Source organism: Pleurodeles waltl, chromosome 10 (genome assembly GCF_031143425.1).
Source record: "Pleurodeles waltl isolate 20211129_DDA chromosome 10, aPleWal1.hap1.20221129, whole genome shotgun sequence".
Classification (NCBI taxonomy): domain Eukaryota; kingdom Metazoa; phylum Chordata; class Amphibia; order Caudata; family Salamandridae; genus Pleurodeles; species Pleurodeles waltl.
The window spans coordinates 420,787,783-420,805,967 of record NC_090449.1 but is presented as its reverse complement, the minus strand read 5'-3'; the positions used below and the strand labels follow the sequence as shown (position 1 = coordinate 420,805,967).

Here is an 18,185-nt window from a genome sequence, read left to right as displayed (position 1 = left end):
CTATCATGTTGTCCACTCCTGGCAGATGTATTACTGTTAACGTATTCAGTCTTTGAATGGCTAATCTCCATATCTGTTGAGCCAACTTGATAGGGTATATGATTTTGCTTTCTATATATAGAACAGTTGTTGTATTGTCCGTTTGTATTGATTTGTTCCATAACTGTTGTTGAAAAATGGCCCTTAAGGCTAGTAATACTGTTTTAACTCCAGTATATTTAAATGTTGGACAGCCTCTGTGGGTCTCCAAAGTCCTCTCGCTCAGAGGTTTCCAATGTGTGCTCCCATCCCGTGTGTGAGGCATCTGTGGTAAGGGTCATTGTTGGAGCTGTGGTCATGAATGGTCTTCCTGCTGTTACATCTGATTTGTTCCACCACATCATTTCCACCTGTACTTTGTGTTACAACCACTACATCCTCCCAGCACTCTATTGATCATTGTAGGAAAGTCACTCTTTTTGGTGTGGTTACCCCCACTTTCTGCCTGTTTATCAGTGTGTTTAGACTGCCTTCACTGGGACCCTGCTAACCAGGACCCCATTGTTTGTGCTCTCTCCCCCAAATGTGGTTGCTTTGGTACCCTTTACACCCCACAATTGGCATACTGGCGTACTCCTGTAAGTCCCAAGTATACAGTACTTAGGTACCCAGGGCACTGGTACACCAGGGCCCCCCACGGGCTACAGCATGTATTAATCCATTAATGGGAGCCCATGCAAACTATGTCTGCAGGCTTGCCATTGCAGCATGTGTGAAAATGTGCATGCACCCTTTCATTGCTGGTCACTGCACCAGGTCAATGTAAGTCACCCCTATGGTAGGCCTTCCTAGCCCAGAGGGTAGGGTGCAGGTGCCTGTGTGTAAGGGCAGCCCTGCATGAGCAGAGGTGCCCGTACGAACTCTAGTTTCAATGCGCTGGACTTCGTAAGTGCTGGGAAGCCATTTACCAGTGTACTGGCCATAGGTCACTCACTACCTGAAGTCCAGCTACATCATGGTAACTCTGAACTTAGGCATGTTTGGTATCAAAAATGTCAGAAGCATACCCCAATACTAATGCCAGTAATGGTGGCATGATTCCATGCACTCTGAGGGCTCCTTAGAGGACCCCCCCCCCAGTATTGCTCCTGCCAGTCTTCCACGGTTTGTGGACAGCTCATGCTGATGCAGCCCCTCAGACAGGTTTCTGCCCTCCTGCTGCTTGACCAGCTCAAGCAGGGGAAGGCATAACAACCGATTTCCTGTGGGAGAGGGAGGCAACACCCTCTCGCTTCAAAATGGGTTTTAGATGGGTGTGGAGCACTAGCCTCCTCGTGCAACCAGCTTGCTTTTAAGGGCACATTTGGTGCTCTCCTTGCATGATCCAATTTGCACCAGTCCAGGGACCCCCCCGGTCCCTGCTCTGGTGTGAAAACAGACAATGGAAAGGGGAGTGACCACTCATCACCACCCCAGGGGTGGTGCCCAGAGCTCTCCCAGGTGGCCACTGGATTTTGCAAGCCTTGGAAACAAAATGTGCAGAGGCATCTGGTTGGTCAGTACAGGTGTCAAACGTCAGTGAGCCCCTCTGATAGATGGCTACACAGAAGGGTGACCAATCCCCCTGGTAGGACTATTTAGGAACGCCCTTGTGGGTGGGTCTCCAGATTAGCCATGCACGACTCCACCAGGGCTCCTCTCCAACAACCTTTTCTGCTTCTAGCCACCGGAACCGCTGCTGGACTTCACAGGAACCAAACAAGCCTGCAACTCCTGAGACGACATTGCCTTGCAACATTGCTTCCCTGGCTCCGTCCAGCAATTTCAACATTTCCACAGCTGTGCAACCTCTGGGGTTGGCAAGACTTCAGATGCACCAAAAAAGCAAGAAGGAATCTCCCTTGGGGTGAAGGAGTCACTCCCCTGCATCCGCAGGCACTTAAGGCAACGACGACCAGCTGCTGGGATCTTCTGCCATCCGGCTCCAGGAAGAATCTCCAACACAGGTGGTGGTTTTGAGTGGTCCTCTCTAACAGCTGTCCAACTTGGGAGATGATGAGCCCTTGCAGGACAGTACTCCCGCGCTTTGCGTCTCTTGCAGCAACCAAGGTTTGTTGATTCCTGTTCCAGGGGATCTTTAGGTTTCAAGTAGCCCCGGCCTCAAGTACTTCATCCTTGCAAGGACAGTCTTTCTCGACATGAGAACCCTCTCCAGGTGTGCTGACTGGGCCTTACTGCAACTTACTATGCCTGCTTGCCTGTGGGGACTGTGACAGCATCTGCTGGCTCTCCCGACTGCTGAGGGACAGCCTGGCTTCCTCTACAAGGGTTGAGTCGCCTGGACCTTGCTGGTCCTCGTCTTCTCTGCAAATCCTGCTCTGCCTGGATTTGCATTTACCAAGGCATCTTGGTGGTCCTCCTGGCCACTGACCAATTGCAACCCTGCGACCGACGTGGGACATCATCTGCATGACTCCAAGGACCTCTCTGCAGCTCCTGGACTGCAGCGGATCTTCATCTTCACTCGTCAACCCGGATCCACAGAAGGGTGGGTAGTGGCTCCTGCCCCACCTGGACAAACCTGTGTGGACTGGACTCTGTTCCTTTCTTTTGCAGATCATCTTCTTTGGAAATCCACCGTTGGGTTCCACTGGACTGGTCTTGGTCTTGCAATTTTCCTTTTCCAAGTCCCCTTGTTAGTCTTTGGGAAGATCAGGTAACTTTCCTCTGCTCTCCTAATCGCTGGGGGTCACCTAGGTACTCACCTCTTCGGGCTCCCCCAACTCCCTTCTAACTAGTCCACATCCTTGGATGCGGGACCTCACTTCACATGCCACTATTTTAGTATATGGTTTGCCGACCCCTATAGGGCCCAGGCAATTTAGCTATTTTTCACTAATTCTTGCCAATGTTTGTTGTTTCTATATGCTAATTCCTAATAATTACTGTGTATATATATGGAAAATGTCACTTACCCAGTGTACATCTGTTCGTGGCATGAGACGCTGCCATCTAGTGTTGGGCTCGGAGTGTTACAAGTTGTTTTTCTTCGAAGAAGTCTTTTCGAGTCACGAGACCGAGGGACTCCTCCCTTTCGGCTCCATTGCGTATGGGCGTCGACTCCATCTTAGATTGTTTTCCCCGCAGAGGGTGAGGTAGGAGTTGTGAATATAGTAAATGTGCCCATGCAATGGAGTAAGTATGTATGTACATAATGTTAATTAAAATAGTATTTATTTACAAATTTACAATTTTCATTCAACTTATAACGGCTAGAGGCGGGAGGGCGCATGTGAATCTGCAGCGTCTCATGCCACGAACAGATGTACACTGGGTAAGTGACATTTTCCGTTCAATGGCATGTGTAGCTGCAGATACACATGCTGTGCATAGACTAGTAAGCAGTAATCTCCCCAAAAGCGGTGGCTTAGCCTGTAGGAGTTGAAGTTGTCTGAAATAATGTTCGTAATACAGCCCGTCCTACTGTGGCTTGTTGTGTTGTTAACACATCTACACAGTAATGTTGTGTGAATGTATGAGGTGTAGACCATGTGGCTGCCTTACAAATTTCTGTCATAGGTATATTCCCTAGAAAAGCCATTGTGGCACCTTTTTTCCTAGTGGAATGCGCTTTTGGTGTAATAGGTAGATCTCTTTTTGCTTTAATATAGGAGGTGTGAATACATTTCACTATCCATCTGGCAATGCCTTGTTTGGGTATAGGATTTCCTGCATGAGGCTTTTGGAAGGCTACAAATAATTGTTTTGCAAAACTGTTTTGTTCTGTCAATATAATACATTAGTGCTCTTTTGATGTATAACGTATGTAAGGCTCTTTCGGCTACTGAGTCTGGTTGTGGAAAAAAGACTGGGAGTTCCACTGTTTGGTTTACGTGGAATGGTGATATAACTTTTGGTAAGAATTTGGGATTTGTACGGAGAACCACTTTGTGTTTATGTATTTTTATAAAAGGTTCTTGAATTGTGAATGCTTGTATTTCACTTACTCTTCTAAGAGATGTGATAGCTATCAGGAAGGCTACCTTCCAAGTTAAGTATTACATTTCACACGAGTGCATGGGTTCCACTGGTGGTCCCATGAGTCGTGTTAAAACAATATTGAGGTTCCAAGAAGGGACTGGTGGTGTTCTCGGGGGTATGATTCTTTTTAATCCTTACATAAATGCTTTGATGACCGGGATTCTAAAAAGCAATGTTGAATGTCTAATCTGCAGACAGGCAGATATTGCTGTAAAATGTATTTTAATAGAAGAGAATGCTAGTTTAGATTTTTGTAAGTGTAATAGCCGAAAGGGAGGAGTCCCTCGGTCTCGTGACTCGAAAAGACTTCTTAGAAGAAAAACAACTTGTAACACTCCGAGCCCAACACTAGATGGCAGGATAATGCACAGCATGTGTATCTGCAGCTACACATGCCATCAAACATACATATATAGTATACTTACCTCCAGTTGGGGGACTGCCTATAAATAATCTAGTTCCGTGCTACTGAATGAAAATGTCACTTACCCAGTGTACATCTGTTCGTGGCATCAGTCGCTGAAGATTCACATGTTGTGCATAGCCCGCCATCTGGTGTTGGGTCGGAGTGTTACAAGTTGTTTTTCTTCGAAGAAGTCTTTCGAGTCACGGGACCGAGGGACTCCTCCTCTTTGTCTCCATTGCGCATGGGCGTCGACTCCATCTTCGATTGTTTTCCCCGCAGAGGGTGAGGTAGGAGTTGTTTGTTAGTAATAGTGCCCATGCAATGGAGTGAATAAGTATGTACCTATCTAAGATTTAATATATTTACAAATGTACAAAGTTGAAGCTAACTTCCAAACGGCTACAGGCTCCCGGGGAGGTGGGTGGGCACATGTGAATCTTCAGCGACTGATGCCACGAACAGATGTACACTGGGTAAGTGACATTTTCAGTTCGATGGCATCTGTCGCTGTAGATACACATGTTGTGCATAGACTAGTAAGCAGTTATCTCCCCAAAAGCGGTGGCTCAGCCTGTAGGAGTGGAAGTAGTCTGAAATAAGGTTCTTAGTACGGCTTGACCTACTGTGGCTTGTTGTGCTGATAGCACGTCTACACAGTAGTGCTTGGTAAATGTGTGAGGCGTAGACCATGTGGCTGCCTTACATATTTCGTGCATTGGAATATTCCCTAGGAAGGCCATGGTAGCGCCTTTCTTTCTGGTTGAGTGTGCCCTTGGTGTAATGGGCAGTTGTCTTTTTGCTTTAAGGTAGCAGATTTGGATGCACTTAACTATCCATCTGGCTATACCCTGTTTCGATATTGGGTTTCCTGCGTGAGGTTTTTGAAATGCAATAAAAAGTTGTTTAGTTTTTCTGATGTTTTTAGTTCTGTCGATGTAGTACATTAGTGCTCTTTTGACGTCTAATGTATGTAGTGCCCTTTCAGCTATGGAATCTGGCTGTGGGAAGAACACTGGTAGCTCTACCGTTTGATTTAGGTGGAACGGTGAAATAACCTTTGGCAAAAATTTAGGATTGGTCCTTAGGACTACTTTATTTTTGTGTAGTTGGATAAAAGGTTCTTGTATTGTAAACGCCTGAATTTCACTTACTCTTCTTAGAGATGTGATGGCGATGAGAAATGCAACTTTCCATGTTAGGAATTGTATTTCGCAAGAGTGCATAGGTTCAAAGGGTGGACCCATGAGTCTTGTTAAAACGATGTTGAGGTTCCATGAAGGAACGGGTGGTGTCCTTGGTGGTATAATTCTTTTGAGGCCTTCCATAAACGCTTTAATGACAGGTATCCTAAATAGTGAAGTTGAATGGGTAATCTGCAGGTATGCAGATATTGCTGCTAGGTGTATTTTAATGGAAGAGAAGGCCAGGTTCGATTTTTGTAAGTGTAGTAAGTAACCCACTACATCTTTTGGAGATGTGTAATGGTTGAATTTGATTATGATGGCAGTAGCAAACAAACCTTTTCCATTTGCTTGCATAGCAGTGTCTAGTGGATGGTCTTCTGGCTTGCTTTATGACTTCTGTAGGAAGTTGGCTCTGTATGTGCTATTTCAAAGTAAGGAATAGCATGCACAGAGTCCAAGGGTTCCCCTTAGAGGTAAAATAGTGGTAAAAAGAGATAATACTAATGCTCTATTTTTGTGGTAGTGTGGTCGAGCAGTAGGCTTATCCAAGGAGTAGTGTTAAGCATTTGTTGCACATACACATAGACAATAAATGAGGTACACACACTCAGAGACAAATCCAGCCAATAGGTTTTGTTATAGAAAAATATCTTTTCTTAGTTTATTTTAAGAACCACAGGTTCAAATTTTACATGGAATAGCTCTTTTGAAAGGTATTGCAGGTAAGTACTCTAGGAACTTTGAATCATTACTTTAGCATGTATACTTTTTACATAAAACACAATAAGCTGTTTTAAAAGTGGACACAGTGCAATTTTCACAGTTCCTGGGGGAGGTAAGTTATTGTTAGTTTCAACAGGTAAGTAAGGCACTTACAGGTTTCAGTTTTTGGTCCAAGGTAGCCCACCGTTGGGGGTTCAGAGCAACCCCAAAGTTATCACACCAGCAGTTCAGGGCCGGTCAGGTGCAAAGGTCAAAGAGGTGCCCAAAACACATAGGCTATAATGGAGAGAAGGGGGTGCCCCGGTTCCAGTCTGCCAGCAGGTAAGTACCCGCGTCTTCGGAGGGCAGACCAGGGGGGTTTTGTAGGGCACCGGGGGGGACACAAAGTAGCACAGAAAGTACACCCTCAGCAGCGCGGGGGCGGCCGGGTGCAGTGTGCAAACACGCGTCGGGTTTCCTTCAGGTTTCAATGGGAGACCAAGGGGTCTCTTCAGCGATGCAGGCAGGCAAGGGGGGGGCTCCTCGGGGTAGCCACCACCTGGGCAAGGGAGAGGGCCTCCTGGGGGTCACTCCTGCACAGAAGTTCCGTTTCTTTAGGGGCTGGGGGCTGCGGGTGCAGGGTCTTTTCCAGCCGTCGGGAAATGGAGTTCAGACAGTCGCGGTCAGGGGGAGCCTGGGGATTCCCTCTGCAGGCGTTGCTGTGGGGGATCAGGGGGGACAACTTTGGTTACTCACAGTCGTAGAGTCGCCGGAGGGCCCTCCCTGAGTTGGTTGTTCTCCACCAGTCGCGTCGGGGTCGCCGGGTGCAGTGTTGCAAGTCTCACGCTTCTTGCGGGGAATTGCAGGGGTCTTTAAATCTGCTCCTTGTAACAAAGTTGCAGTTCTTTTGGAGCAGTGCCGCTGTCCTCAGGAGTTTCTTGTCTTTTTCGAAGCAGGGCAGTCCTCAGAGGATTCAGAGGTCACTGGTCCCTTGGAAAGCGTCGCTGGAGCAGGTTTCTTTGGAAGGCAGGAGACAGGCCGGTAAGTCTGGGGCCAAGGCAGTTGGTGTCTTCTGGTCTTCCTCTGCAGGGGGTTTTCAGCTTAGCAGTCCTACTTCTTGTAGTTGCAGGAATCTAAAATCTTAGGTTCAGGGAAGCCCTTAAATACTCAATTTAAGGGCGTGTTTAGGTCTGGGGGGTTAGTAGCCAATGGCTACTAGCCCTGAGGGTGGGTACACCCTCTTTGTGCCTCCTCCCAAGGGGAGGGGGTCACATCCCTAATCCTATTGGGGGAATCCTCCATCTGCAAGATGGAGGATTTCTAAAAGTTAGAGTCACCTCAGCTCAGGACACCTTAGGGGCTGTCCTGACTGGCCAGTGACTCCTCCTTGTTATTCTCATTATTTTCTCCGGCCTTGCCGCCAAAAGTGGGGGCCGGGGCGGGCAACTCCACTAGCTGGAGTGTCCTGCGGTGCTGTGACAAAGGGGTGAGCCTTTGAGGCTCACCGCCAGGTGTTACAGCTCCTGCCTGGGGGAGGTGTTAGCATCTCCACCCAGTGCAGGCTTTGTTACTGGCCTCAGAGTGACAAAGGCACTCTCCCCATGGGGCCAGCAACATGTCTCTAGTGTGGCAGGCTGCTGGAACCAGTCAGCCTACACAGATAGTCGGTTAAGTTTCAGGGGGCACCTCTAAGGTGCCCTCTGTGGTGTATTTTACCATAAAATGTACACTGGCATCAGTGTACATTTATTGTGCTGAGAAGTTTGATACCAAACTTCCCAGTTTTCAGTGTAGCCATTATGGTGCTGTGGAGTTCGTGTAAAACAGACTCCCAGACCATATACTCTTATGGCTACCCTGCACTTACAATGTCTAAGGTTTTGCTTAGACACTGTAGGGGCACAGTGCTCATGCACTGGTACCCTCACCTATGGTATAGTGCACCCTGCCTTAGGGCTGTAAGGCCTGCTAGAGGGGTGTCTTACCTATACTGCATAGGCAGTGAGAGGCTGGCATGGCACCCTGAGGGGAGTGCCATGTCGACTTACTCATTTTGTTCTCACTAGCACACACAAGCTGGTAAGCAGTGTGTCTGTGCTGAGTGAGGGGTCTCTAGGGTGGCATAATACATGCTGCAGCCCTTAGAGACCTTCCCTGGCATCAGGGCCCTTGGTACCAGAGGTACCAGTTACAAGGGACTTATCTGGATGCCAGGGTGTGCCAATTGTGGAATCAAAAGTACAGGTTAGGGAAAGAACACTGGTGCTGGGGCCTGGTTAGCAGGCCTCAACACACTTTCAATTCAAAACATAGCATCAGCAAAGGCAAAAAGTCAGGGGGTAACCATGCCAAGGAGGCATTTCCTTACAACTTCCATACATTCTTGTGTGAGGTTTAAGTGTCCGAATTCTAGGATTTCAGGAGCCAGATTGCTAGATTCAGCGATGCTGGGTTTGGATGCCTGATCTGTTGTTTGTGTTGTGTTAACAGATCTGGCCTGTTGGGCAACTTGACGTGGGGTACTACTGATAGGTCTAGCAGTGTTGTGTACCATGGTTGCCTTGCCCACGTTGGTGCTATCAGTATGAGTTTGAGTTTGTTTTGACTCAATTTGTTTACTAGATATGGAAGGAGAGGGAGAGGGGGAAAAGCGTACGCAAATATCCCTGACCAGTTCATCCATAGGGCATTGCCTTGAGACTGCCTGTGTGGGTATCTGGATGCGAAGTTTTGGCATTTTGCATTCTCTTTTGTTGCAAATAAGTCTATTTGAGGTGTTCCCCAACGTTTGAAGTAAGTGTTTAGAATTTGGGGGTGAATTTCCCACTCGTGGACCTGTTGGTGATCTCGAGAGAGATTGTCTGCAAGTTGATTCTGGATCCCTGGAATAAACTGTGCTATTAGGCGAATGTGGTTGTGAATTGCCCATTGCCATATTTTTTGTGCCAGAAGGCACAGCTGTGTCGAGTGTGTCCCCCCCTGTTTGTTTAGATAATACATTGTTGTCATGTTGTCTGTTTTGACAAGAATGTATTTGTGAGTTATGATTGGTTGAAAAGCTTTTAATGCTTGGAAAACTGCCAGTAGTTCGAGGTGATTTATATGCAGCTTTCTTTGATGTACGTCCCATTGTCCTTGTATGCTGTGTTGATTGAGGTGTGCTCCCCACCCTGTCATGGAAGCATCTGTTGTTATCACGTATTGTGGCACTGGGTCTTGGAAAGGCCGCCCTTTGTTAAAATTTATATTGTTCCACCATAGAAGCGAGAGGTATGTTAGGCGGTCTATCAACACCAGATCTAGAAGCTGACCCTGTGCTTGTGACCATTGTGATGCTAGGCACTGTTGTAAGGGCTGCATGTGCAACCTTGCGTGTGGGACAATGGCTATGCATGAGGACATCATGCCTAGGAGTTGTAATATCATCTTCGCCTGTATTCTTTGTGTTGGATACATGCGTTGTATAATCTTTTGGAAATTTTGAACCCTTTGTGGACTTGGAGTGGCTATTCCCTTTGTTGTATCTATTGTCGCTCCTAGGTATTGTTGTACCTTGCACGGCAGAATGTGTGATTTCGCATAGTTGATGGTGAAACCGAGTTTGTAGAGGGTTTGTATGACCTGATCTGTGTGGTGTGAGCACCTTGTCAGTGAGTCGGTCTTGATTAGTCAGTCGTCTAGATACGGGAATACGTGTATTTGCTGCCTTCTGATGTGTGCAGCCACTACTGCTAGGCACTTTGTGAAGACTCGTGGTGCAGTTGTTAAACCGAAGGGCAATACTTTGAATTGGTAATGTATTCCTTTGAATACGAACCTTAGGTATTTCCTGTGCGACGGATGTATTGGTATGTGGAAATACGCGTCTTTGAGATCTAAGGTTGTCATGTAATCTTGTTGCTTTAGCAATGGTAACACTTCCTGTAGCGTGACCATGTGAAAGTGTTCTGATTTGATGTATGTGTTTAGTGTTCTGAGGTCTAGGATTGGTCTCAGTGTTTTGTCCTTCTTTGGTATTAGAAAGTACAGTGAGTAAACCCCTGTATTTGTTTGTGTATCTGGTACCAGTTCTATTGCGTTCTTTTGCAGTAATGCTTGAACTTCTATTTCTAGAAGGTCCAAATGTTGTTTTGATATATTTTGTGCCCTTGGTGGTATGTTTGGAGGGATTTGTAGAAATTCTATGCAATAACCATGTTGGATAATTGCTAAGACCCAAGTGTCTGTTGTTATGTTCTCCCACTCTTGGTAATACTGACTTATTCTTCCCCCCACTGGTGTTGTGTGGAGGGGATGAGTGACGTGTGAGTCACTGTTTGTTTGTAGGTGTTTTGGGGCCTTGAAATTTTCCCCTCCTTCTAGGGAATTGTCCCCCTCTGTATTGGCCCCGAAAGCCTCCCCTTTGGTACTGTCCCTGGTAGGTGGACGGTGTTGACTGTGAGGTACTGGGTTGTGTGGATTGACCCCGAAACCCCCCTCTAAAGGTTGTCTTGCGGAAGGTGTTGAAAGTGCCTCTGCTCTGCGGGGAGTAGAGCGCGCCCATGGCTTTTGCAGTGTCAGTGTCCTTTTTTAGCTTCTCAATTGCCGTGTCCACTTCAGGTCCGAACAATTGTTGCTCATTGAATGGCATATTGAGCACCGCCTGCTGTATCTCTGGTTTAAAACCAGATGTTCGTAGCCACGCGTGCCTTCGGATGGTTACTGCCGTGTTAACCGTTCTTGCTGCTGTGTCCGCTGCGTCCATAGAGGAGCGTATCTGGTTATTGGAGATGTCTTGGCCCTCCTCAACCACTTGTTTCGCCAGCTTTTGTAGTTCTGTGGGTAGATGCTCAATGAGGTGTGGCATCTCATCCCAGTGGGCTCTGTCATATCGCGCTAGGAGCGCTTGAGAGTTTGCGATGCGCCACTGGTTTGCAGCCTGTACTGCGACCCTTTTACCGGCTGCATCGAACTTTCGGCTCTCCTTATCTGGGGGTGGTGCATCGCCCGATGTGTGGGAGTTTGCTCTCTTGCGAGCCGCCCCTACCACAGCCGAATCTGGTGGTAGTTGTGAGGTGATGAAAGCTGGGTCTGTGGGAGGTGCTTTATATTTTTTTTCCACCCTCAGTGTTATTGCCCTACTTTTGACAGGCTCTTTGAATATGTCCTTTGCGTGCCTTAGCATTCCTGGGAGCATAGGCAGGCTTTGGTAGGTGCTATGTGTGGAAGAGAGGGTGTTGAAGAGGAAGTCATCTTCGACAGGCTCCGAGTGTAGAGACACGTTGTGGAACTCTGCTGCTCTAGCCACCACTTGTGAATATGCTGTGCTGTCTTCTGGTGGTGAGGGCTTTGTAGGATACGCCTCAGGACTGTTGTCCGACACTGGGGCGTCGTATAAGTCCCAAGCATCTTGGTCCTGGTCACCTTGGCTGAAGGTGGTGTGAGCCGGTGAATGTGAAGGAGTCTGTGCTGGTGAAATGGGAGCCACAGGTGGAGGAGAGGGTGGCGGAGTTACCTTCTTCACCAGTTTTGTTTGTGGTGTTTGTTCTTGTTGGAACTCCAGTCTCCCCTTCCTCCTAATAGGGGGAAGGGTGCTTATTTTCCCTGTTCCACTCTGTATAAAAATCCTTTTTTGAGTGTGGTCCACCTCAGTGGATTGTAATTCCTCTTTGAATCTATGCTTTCGCATCTGAGAGGACAGTGATTGTTCCTCTGAATAGGAACCGGTAGTTGGCTCGGTTGCGGGTCGTTTTGGCACCGAAACCAGGTCCACGCTCTTTTTCGGCTCCGAGGCGACTTTCCTCTTTTTCGGAGTCGGCCCCTCTCGGCGTCGATCCTCCTCGGTGCCGCTGTCTCTGCGTCGAGCAGCTTCGGCTCCGCTATCTTGGCGTCGATCTTTGCCGGCAGCACTATCTCGGTCCCGAGATGGCTGGGTGCCTGTGTCTCGACCCGAGTCGGACGATCTCTGCACTATTTCGGCCTTCTTCGGTGCCGATGGTCGGTCACCGAGTTTATGGGTTGAGCCATGGCCTGACGGCAGTGGCGTCCCCTGGGCCTTGTTAGTTTTCTTATGTGCTATCTTCGACGTCTTACTCACTGTTTCATGGTCGTCAAATTCGTCCGAGTCCGATTCATGGATCGAGAAGGCTTCTACTTCTTCTTGTTCCTCGAAATCTCGGTGTCCTGTCGGCGTGGACGCCATTTGCAGTCTTCTGGCTCGGCGGTCACGGAGCGTTTTTCGGGACCGGAACGCACGACAGGCCTCACAAGTTTCTTCCCTGTGCTCGGGCGACAGGCACAGGTTACAGACCGAATGTTGGTCTGTATATGGGTATTTGTTGTGGCATTTAGGACAGAAACGGAACGGGGTCCGTTCCATCAGCGTCAATGTCACACGCGGTCGGGCCGACCAGGCCCCGACGGGGGATCGAAAACTACCCCGAAGGGCAACAGAGATGTTATCGTATCGATGCGATGTCGATGCTATCTAACCCGATCCCGAACGCAACAATACCAACGTAATTTTCCGATTTTGAGCTAACTTTCCGTTCCGAAACCCGGAGCGAAAGGAACACGTCCGAACCCGATGGCGGAAAGAAAACAATCGAAGATGGAGTCGACGCCCATGCGCAATGGAGACAAAGAGGAGGAGTCCCTCGGTCCCGTGACTCGAAAGACTTCTTCGAAGAAAAACAACTTGTAACACTCCGACCCAACACCAGATGGCGGGCTATGCACAACATGTGTATCTACAGCGACAGATGCCATCGAACATAAAGTACCTTTATTTTTGTAACACTGTGTGGTTCCTTTCAGGTGCGATAAGTTGCTGTGTGACTGTTGTGGTATTGCAAGTGCCTTACACTCCTCCTAGATAAGTCTTGGCTGCTCACCATAGCTACCGCTAGAGAGCCCTGGCTTCCTAGACACTGTATCACCAACTATTAGGGGTTGCCTGGACCTGGTAAAAGGTGCAAACACCATAGGTGTCCACCACACACCAGGCCAGCTTCCTACAACCATTAAATCTGTAACCATTTTAGGATGGGTCTTGTGTAACCTCGAGTGTGAAATCAATGGTATGCATGACTCCATCATTCCTAGTAGCTTCCCCCCTTCTTCGCTGTCAGACCCTTCTGGTAATGGATAGCTTACTGCGTGTATATTTGTACTCTCTTGGGGAAGGCTTTGGCTTGAATTGTGTCTATTCTTACTCCAAAGAACAGCTTTTGTTGTTCCGGTTCCAGTAAGGATTTCTCTATGTTTATTGTAAATCCTAATCTGTGTAGCGTTGTCATCACTGTTTTTATGTACTCTTTGCATTTGTGTTTTGTCTGCGCTTTTAACACCCAGTCGTCTAGGTGAGGGTAAACATGTATTCCTTTTCTTCCTAAGTGTGCCGCCACTACAGCTAGGCATTTTGTGAATATCCTTGGTGCTGATTTTATGCCTAAGGGTAACACTATGAACTGGTAATATTTCTTGTTTATAACGAAAGGCAGGATTTTTGTGTTTTGCATTCATTGAAATGTGAAGATATGCATCCTTTACATCTATGGTTGCCATAAAGTTCCCTTGTTGGATTTGGGGAATCACTTTTTGTAGAGTTGTCATTGTGAGTTTTTGTGTCTTTATATATTTGTTTAGAAAATGTAAATCTAATACAGAATGCAGGGTCTTGAATTGTTTTGGGATTAGACGGTATGGGGAGTACACTCCCTGATTTTTCTCCTTGGAAAGTGTAGGAAGCCGGCCTGGTGTGTGTGGTGGGTAGCCAAGGTACTTACACCTTAAAACAGGTCCAGGTATCCTCTCTTACTGAAGTGTAGGCAGTGTCTAGAAGCCAGGCTCTCTAGAGGTAGTTGTGGATAAGAAGCCAAAGGCTTATCTAGGAGACGTGCAAAGCTCATGCAAAACCAATGTAGTCACACAGCACTTACACAGATGAAAGACAACACGCAGTGTTACGAAAATAAAGGTACTTTATTTTACTGACACAATTACCAAAAAGTACTAGAGAGGCAGGCAACCCTCCAATAAGAGGTATGTAACACACTAGATATGCAAACTAGTAAACTGAAATAGGCATAAAAAAGGTTAGAAAACACTGCAAATAGCAATAACCAATAGTGACCCCAGGGGGAGCCCAAACCATATACTAAAAAAGTGGAATAAGAACACAGGACCTCCCACCTAGGGAAGTGGAATTTGTAGAGGGGAGCTGGGAGTACCAGAAAACCACAGAGGTAAGTAACACAGTACCCCCCAGGGATTAGGAAAGCAGGAGTAAATCACTGGAATTTCCCCAAACCACCCAAAAGGAGGGAAAGAAGAAACAAAGACAAGACCCCAAGAGAACCACCTGAAGAAAGAAGACCTGTGAAGAGCAGGGACCAAGTCCAAGAGTCACAGTGGAGTCCAGGAGGAGTAGGAGCTACTACCCACCCAGCTGTACTTGTAGGAGTTGCTAGACGTTGATGAAAAACAGGTCAGCACTACAGCCCTGGAGCTGGAGAAGAGTTCCTGAGGGATGCAGAAATTGTCCCACGCTGGAGTGAAGATTGCAGACGGGTGTTGTGCAGGAATTCCACCACCAGGCCTTGGCAAAAGCAAATTTGCTGTTAGTGGAAAACTGTTTCTGCTTGGAACCAGAAAGGCCCAGAAGGACTCAACCCAGGAGGGTAAGTCAGAGGGGATCCTCAGCGACACAGAGAGCCCACAGGAGCGGAAGCAGCACCCAGGGTGTCTCACTGGACAGGAACACGCAAGTCAGACAGAGCCCACTCAGCACTACAGAATGGGATCCCACACTGCAGGACAACCATGCAGAGGGCTGTGCGTAGTAGGAAGGAGTGCTGGGGACTGGATCTACACGTCGCCTGAGGATCCCTTTGAGGAGATGCAAACAAGGCTTGGCAGCTGCAAGAGATGCGGTGCAGGGGTTACTGTCCTGTGTAAGAAGGCAAAGGCCTAACTCCACCAAAGTTGGACAGCTGGCAGAGAGAACAAAGAGGACTACTCCAGTTCACGACCCGTGATGCAGGATTCACGCAGCTCAAGTAGAGAGGAGATCCACGCAGCCAGTCATTGAAGCAGGTGTCTGCGGATGCAGGGGAGTGACTCCTTCACTCCAAGGGAGATTCCTTCTTTCTTCTAGTGCAGACTGAAGACTCGCCGCCCTCAGTGGATGCACAGCCGGTGGAAATGTTGCAGTTGCTGGCAGGAGCCCTGGAAACAATGTTGCAGAACAGTTGTTCTTCTTGGAGGCAGACTGTCGGGTCCTGCAGGGTCCAGTCGCAATTCTAGAGGCCAGAAATCGAAGTGAAGGTTGCTGAGGAATCCTGTTGGAATCTTGCAAGCTGAATCGGTGGACCACACCCAGGAAAGAGACCCTAAATAGCCCTGAAAGGGGGAATGGTCACCTAGACAGGTAAGCACCTATCAGGAGGGGGCTCTGACGTCACCTGCATGGCCTGGCAACTCAGATGCTCCCAGAGTTCCCATCCAACCTTGGAAACAAGATGGCAGAACCCAGGGATCCTCTGGAGGTGCTCACAGCACTGCCCCTGGGGTGGTGATGGACAGGGGAGTGGTCACTCCCCTTTCCATTGTCCAGTTTTGCACGAGAGCATGGATTGGGAGTCCCTGAACCAGAGTGGAGTGGTTTATGCATAGAGGGCATCAAATGTGCTCTTCAAAGAATACTAGTGGCTTGGGGAGGCTACCCCTCCCAAGCCAGTCGCACCTATTTTCAAAGGGAGAGGGTGTTGCCTCCCTCTCCCAAAGGAAATCCTTTGTTCTGCATTCCTGAGCTTGATCAGATCAAGCAGCAGGTGGGCAGAAACCTGTCTGATGGGTGGCAGCAGCTTGGATTGCCTGGAAAACCCTGGAAGACTACCAAACATGCCCAGGTTCGGACTTACATTGTGTAGCTGGACACAGGTAGTGACCTACGTCCAGCACACGCATAAAATGGCATCCCCGCACTCACGAAGTCCTTGAAAATGGAATTGGAGTCCGTGGGGGCACCTCTGCTAGTGCAGGGGTGCCCTCACACACAAGTACCTCCACCCTGCTCTCTGGGCTGAGAGGGCCTACCATAGGGGTGACTTGCAGTGACCTGTAGTAAAAAATGGGTGAATACACCCGTTTCACGCAGACTGCAATGGCAGGACTGCAGAACCCTTTGCATGGGCCTATGGGTGGCAAAATAACTGCTGCAGCCCATAGGGATCCCCTGGTACCCCAATGCCGTGGGTACCATATGCTAGGGGCTTACATGGGGGGGGGCCAGTATGCCAAATGTGGGAAGAAAAAGGTACTAAGTTAGAAGGGAGAGAGCATAATCATTGGGGTACTGGTTAGCAGGATCCCAGTGAACAAACAAACACACTGACAAACAGGCAAAAAGTGGGGGTAACCATGCTAGAAAGAGGCTACTTTCCTAAAAGTACTTCTGCTGCTTGTTTTTGCAACAGCTCCTTTACTTCCTGTTGAAGAAATGTTATTTCTCCTGATTTGTGTGTTCTTTGTTTCAGGTAACGGTTCTGTGGGTGTTTTTCCAATTCTTTACAATATCTGTGTTGTATAATTGAGTACCTCCTTGTCTGCCTGATGTTACCTTTCTCAACTCCTGGAAGAAGGGGAGAAGTTCCAATCCCTTGACTCCCCCCTCCCCCTTCCCTAACTCACACTGTTGTTGTGTGTGGGTGAGAATTGTAGTTTGAAAGCTCTGTTGTGGCGCTCCTGCATGGAAACCTCCTTGTCCTGTCAGTCTCTTTGTTGAAGGTGTTCCCCTTCTTGTTTGGTCTCTAAATTGGAGTGCCCCCATAGATCATGCCATCTCATTGTCTTTCTTAATTTGCTGCAGCATGTCATCCTCACCTTTCCCAAACAGGTGCACCCCGTCAAAAGGGCTGTTTACGATGGTGGCCTGAACTTTGCTTTAGAATCTGGATATGTGAAGCCATGTGTGACGTCTTAAAGTTGTTCTCATCACCATTTGCCTGAAGCATCTAGTGCTAACTTTAGGCATGCATGGCAATACCCTTTCGCTCTTCCACTAGTGCTTTAGCCCTCTTGATACTGGTCGGGTAGGTGTTTCATAAACTCTGCCATTCTTTTACAGTTTTGATGGGTGTATCTGTTGAGAAGTTCATTTGAATTGGCAATTCTCCACTGCGTTGCGGCTTCTCTGTCAAACTTCCTGTCCACCTTGTCAATACTGTTCTTTGACTCCCTCATATTCTTTGACATCCTGGTAAAATCCTTGTGCCTCGGTTTCTTCCTCCTGGTAGAGGATCTCTTGCTCTTCCTCCTCTTGAGGCTCAGTATTGTCGGTGGGTCTAGTTCCCCGAAAGCTACCTCTCTTGGTTCTTCTGTCGAAGGTTTTGATGGAATTTTGAAGGATTGAATTGCAGCGTCAAGCACAGTTTTTTTTGGAGTATGGTCACCATTTCTTCCTCAAGTCTTCTTTTGTTGCGTTCTATGTCAAGACCTCGGCTGCTGCTGTTACAGCTGCCGTCTTCTTTTTTCAACTTCATTCGTCTTTTGACGTCAAAGACTTTTTGGCACCTTTACCTCCTGTGGAATCCTTCGACTGTGAGCCGAGGCGCTCTCGGTGCTTTGCCTTACCTTCGGTCGGCGAGATCCTTGGCGCTGGGGCTGTTTTTATCTTTTTTTAGTTTGTTTTCAAGTCGACTGCCCCCATCTTTTTCAGAGTTGCCTGTGTGTGTTTCTCCTTTGTCGTCAGCCTCTCATGCTCTTCTTTGACATCAATGATGGGTTTTTTCTGACATTGGAATATTTTCCTTTGGCTTCCTCAGCTGCATTATCTTCTTCCTCGCTCAAGAGCCCGAATCCCCGAAGTGAAGCGGTATCCTTCTGGCCTGGCC

At 47.9% G+C, this 18,185-nt stretch overlaps 1 protein-coding gene across 7 annotated transcripts in view; it reads right to left on the bottom strand.

Moving 5' to 3' along the window:
* LOC138261581 (septin-9-like) overlaps window positions 1-18,185 on the bottom strand; it is a 533,955-nt gene that overhangs the window by 209,636 nt on the left and 306,134 nt on the right. The window lies entirely within an intron of this gene.